Here is a 5,507-nt window from a genome sequence, read left to right as displayed (position 1 = left end):
GGAAACACCCAAAGAAAATATACCCACCTAATTAATGACAGTGATTGCTTTGGGGGACCGATGTGCAGGTCAATGAGATCATGCAGGAATTTAAAGAAAGCTAAAATTTTATCAGTAATATTTCAAATCTTTGTAAAATATGAGTTTGGAAGCAAATATTAGTAAATGCTTATATATATATTTTTTAATTTTTTATTTTTTATAAACATATATTTTTATCCCCAGGGGTACAGGTCTGTGAATCACCAGGTTTACACACTTCACAGCACTCACCAAATCACATACCCTCCCCAATGTCCATAATCCCACCCCCTTCTCCCAAACCCCCTCCCCCCGGCAACCCTCAGTTTGTTTTGTGAGATTAAGAGTCACTTATGGTTTGTCTCCCTCCCAATCCCATCTTGTTTCATTTATTCTTCTTCTACCCACTTAAGCCTCCATGTTGCATCACCACTTCCTCATATCAGGGAGATCATATGATAGTTGTCTTTCTCTGCTTGACTTATTTCGCTAAGCATGATACGCTCTAGTTCCATCCATGTTGTTGCAAATGGCAAGATTTCATTTCTTTTGATGGCTGCATAGTATTCCATTGTGTATATATACCACATCTTCTTGATCCATTCATCTGTTGATGGACATCTAGGTTCTTTCCATAGTTTGGCTATTGTGGACATTGCTGCTATAAACATTCGGGTGCATGTGTCCCTTTGGATCACTACATTTGTATCTTTAGGGTAAATACCCAATAGTGCAATTGCTGGGTCATAGGGCAGTTCTATTTTCAACATTTTGAGGAACCTCCATGCTGTTTTCCAGAGTGGCTGCACCAGCTTGCATTCCCACCAACAGTGTAGGAGGGTTCCCCTTTCTCCGCATCCTCGCCAGCATCTGTCATTTCCTGACTTGTTGATTTTAGCCATTCTGACTGGTGTGAGGTGATATCTCATTGTGGTTTTGATTTGTATTTCCCTGATGCCGAGTGATATGGAGCACTTTTTCATGTGTCTGTTCGCCATCTGGATGTCTTCTTTGCAGAAATGTCTGTTCATGTCCTCTGCCCATTTCTTGATTGGATTATTTGTTCTTTGGGTGTTGAGTTTGCTAAGTTCTTTATAGATTCTGGACACTAGTCCTTTATCTGATATGTCGTTTGCAAATATCTTCTCCCATTCTGTCAGTTGTCTTTTGATTTTGTTAACTGTTTCCTTTGCTGTGCAAAAGCTTTTGATCTTGATGAAATCCCAGTAGTTCATTTTTTCCCTTGCTTCCCTTGCCTTTTGCGTTGTTCCTAGGAAGATGTTGCTGCGGCAGAGGTCGAAGAGGTTGCTGCCTGTGTTCTCCTCAAGGATTTTGATGGATTCCTTTCGTACATTGAGGTCCTTCATCCATTTTGAGTCTATTTTTGTGTGTGGTGTAAGGAAATGGTCCAATTTCATTTTTCTGCATGTGGCTGTCCAATTTTCCCAGCACCATTTATTGAAAAGGCTGTCTTTTTTCCATTGGACATTCTTTCCTGCTTTGTCGAAGATTAGTTGACCATAGAGTTGAGGGTCTATTTCTGGGCTCTCTATTCTGTTCCATTGATCTATGTGTCTGTTTTTGTGCCAGTACCATGCTGTCTTGATGATGACAGCTTTGTAATAGAGCTTGAAGTCCTGAATTGTGATGCCACCAACGTTGGCTTTCTTTTTCAATATCCCTTTGGCTATTCGAGGTCTTTTCTGGTTCCATATAAATTTTAGAATTATTTGTTCCATTTCTTTGAAAAAGATGGATGGTACTTTGATAGGAATTGCATTAAATGTGTAGATTGCTTTAGGTAGCATAGACATTTTCACAATATTTATTCTTCCAATCCAGGAGCATGGAACATTTTTCCATTTCTTTGTGTCTTCCTCAATTTCTTTCATGAGTACTTTATAGTTTTCTGAGTATAGATTCTGTGTCTCTTTGGTTAGGTTTATTCCTAGGTATCTTATGGTTTTGGATGCAATTGTAAATGGGATTGACTCCTTAATATCTCTTTCTTCTGTCTTGCTGTTGGTGTAGAGAAATGCAACTGATTTCTGTGCATTGATTTTATATCCTGACACTTTACTGAATTCCTGTATAAGTTCTAGCAGTTTTGGAGTGGAGTCTTTTGGGTTTTCCACATATAGTATCATATCATCTGCGAAGAGTGATAATTTGACTTCTTCTTTGCCGATTTGGATGCCTTTAATTTCCTTTTGTTGTCTGATTGCTGAGGCTAGGACCTCTAGTACGATGTTGAATAGCAGTGGTGATAATGGACATCCCTGCCGTGTTCCTGACCTTAGCGGAAAAGCTTTCAGTTTTTCTCCATTGAGAATGATATTTGCGGTGGGTTTTTCATAGATGGCTTTGATGATATTGAGGTATGTGCCCTCTATCCCTACACTTTGAAGAGTTTTGATCAGGAAGGGATGTTGTACTTTGTCAAATGCTTTTTCAGCATCTATTGAGAGTATCATATGGTTCTTGTTCTTACTTTTATTGATGTGTTGTATCACATTGACTGATTTGCGGATGTTGAACCAACCTTGCAGCCCTGGAATAAATCCCACTTGGTCGTGGTGAATAATCTTTTTAATGTACTGTTGAATCCTATTGGCTAGTATTTTGTTGAGTATTTTCGCATCTGTGTTCATCAAGGATATCGGTCTATAGCTCTCTTTTTTGGTGGGATCCTTGTCTGGTTTTGGGATCAAGGTGATGCTGGCCTCATAAAATGAGTTGGGAAGTTTTCCTTCCATTTCTATTTTTTGGAACAGTTTCAGGAGAATAGGAATTAGTTCTTCTTTAAATGTTTGGTAGAATTCCCCCGGGAAGCCGTCTGGCCCTGGGCTTTTGTTTGTTTGGAGATTTTTAATGACTGTTTCAATCTCCTTACTGGTTATGGGTCTGTTCAGGCTTTCTATTTCTTCCTGGTTCAGTTGTGGTAGTTTATATGTTTCTAGGAATGCATCCATTTCTTCCAGATTGTCAAATTTATTGGCGTAGAGTTGCTCATAGTATGTTCTTATAATAGTTTGTATTTCTTTGGTGTTAGTTGTGATCTCTCCTCTTTCATTCATGATTTTATTTATTTGGGTCCTTTCTCTTTTCTTTTTGATAAGTCGGGCCAGGGGTTTATCAATTTTATTAATTCTTTCAAAGAACCAGCTCCTAGTTTCGTTGATTTGTTCTATTGTTTTTTTGGTTTCTATTTCATTGATTTCTGCTCTGATCTTTATGATTTCTCTTCTCCTGCTGGGCTTAGGGTTTCTTTCTTGTTCTTTCTCCAGCTCCTTTAGGTGTAGGGTTAGGTTGTGTACCTGAGACCTTTCTTGTTTCTTGAGAAAGGCTTGTACCGCTATATATTTTCCTCTCAGGACTGCCGTTGTTGTGTCCCACAGATTTTGAACCGTTGTATTTTCATTATCATTTGTTTCCATGATTTTTTTCAATTCTTCTTTAATTTCCCGGTTGACCCATTCATTCTTTAGAAGGATGCTGTTTAGTCTCCATGTATTTGGGTTCTTTCCAAACTTCCTTTTGTGGTTGAGTTCTAGCTTTAGAGCATTGTGGTCTGAAAATATGCAGGGAATGATCCCAATCTTTTGATACCAGTTGAGTCCTGATTTAGGACCGAGGATGTGATCTATTCTGGAGAATGTTCCATGTGCACTAGAGAAGAATGTGTATTCTGTTGCTTTGGGATGAAATGTTCTGAATATATCTGTGATGTCCATCTGGTCCAGTGTGTCATTTAAGGCCTTTATTTCCTTGCTGATCTTTTGCTTGGATGACCTGTCCATTTCAGTGAGGGGAGTGTTAAAGTCCCCTACTATTATTGTATTATTGTTGATGTGTTTCTTTGATTTTGTTATTAATTGGTTTATATAGTTGGCTGCTCCCACATTGGGGGCATAGATATTTAAAATTGTTAAATCTTCTTGTTGGACAGACCCTTTGAGTATGATATAGTGTCCTTCCTCATCTCTTATTATAGTCTTTGGCTTAAAATCTAATTGATCTGATATAAGGATTGCCACTCCTGCTTTCTTCTGATGTCCATTAGCATGGTAAATTCTTTTCCACCCCCTCACTTTAAATCTGGAGGTGTCTTCGGGCTTAAAATGTGTTTCTTGGAGGCAACATATAGATGGGTTTTGTTTTTTTTATCCATTCTGATACCCTGTGTCTTTTGACAGGGGCATTTAGCCCATTCACATTCAGGGTAACTATTGAGAGATATGAATTTAGTGCCATTGTATTGCCTGTAAGGTGACTGTTACTGTATATGGTCTCTGTTCCTTTCTGATCTACCACTTGTAGGCTCTCTCTTTGCTTAGAGGACCCCTTTCAATATTTCCTGTAGAGCTGGTTTGGTATTTGCAAATTCTTTCAGTTGTTGTTTGTCCTGGAAGCTTTTAATCTCTCCTTCTATTTTCAATGATAGCCTAGCTGGATATAGTATTCTTGGCTGCATGTTTTTCTCGTTTAGTGCTCTGAAAATATCATGCCAGCTCTTTCTGGCCTGCCAGGTCTCTGTGGATAAGTCAGCGGCCAATCTAATATTTTTACCATTGTATGTTACAGACTTCTTTTCCCGGGCTGCTTTCAGGATTTTCTCTTTGTCATTGAGACTTGTAAATTTTACTATTAGGTGACGGGGTGTGGGCCTATTCTTATTGATTTTGAGGGGCATTCTCTGAACCTCCTGAATTTTGATGCTCGTTCCTTTTGCCATATTGGGGAAATTCTCCCCAATAATTCTCTCCAGTATACCTTCTGCTCCCCTCTCACTTTCTTCTTCTTCTGGAATCCCAATTATTCTAATGTTGTTTCGTCTTATGGTGTCACTTATCTCTCGAATTCTCCCCTCGTGGTCCAGTAGCTGTTTGTCCCTCTTTTGCTCAGCTTCTTTATTCTCTGTCATTTGGTCTTCTATATCACTAATTCTTTCTTCTGCCTCATTTATCCTAGCAGTTAGAGCCTCCATTTTTGATTGCACCTCATTAATAGCTTTTTTGATTTCACCTTGGTTAGATTTTAGTTCTTTTATTTCTCCAGAAAGGGCTTTTATATCTCTCGAGAGGGTTTCTCTAATATCTTCCATGCCTTTTTCGAGCCCGGCTAGAACCTTGAGAATTGTCATTCTGAACTCTAGATCTGACATATTACCGATGTCTGTATTGATTAGGTCCCTAGCCTTCGGTACTGCCTCTTGTTCTTTTTTTTGTGTTGAATTTTTACGTCTTGTCATTTTGTCCAGATAAGAGTAAATGAAGGGGCAAGTAAAATACTAAAAGGGTGGCAACAACCCCAGGAAAATATGCTTTAACCAAATTAGAAGAGATCCAAAATCGTGAGTGGGGAGAAAGGGGATAAAAAGAGGTTCAAAAAGGAAGAAAGAAAAAAAAAACAAAAAGAAAAGAAAAAGAAAAAAAAAAGAAAAGAAAAGAAAAGAATTTTTAAAAAAAGAAAACACCTAAGAAAAA

The sequence above is a fragment of the Mustela nigripes genome, chromosome 2 (genome assembly GCF_022355385.1).
Source record: "Mustela nigripes isolate SB6536 chromosome 2, MUSNIG.SB6536, whole genome shotgun sequence".
Lineage (NCBI taxonomy): Eukaryota > Metazoa > Chordata > Mammalia > Carnivora > Mustelidae > Mustela > Mustela nigripes.
Note: the sequence above shows the minus strand (reverse complement) of the source record.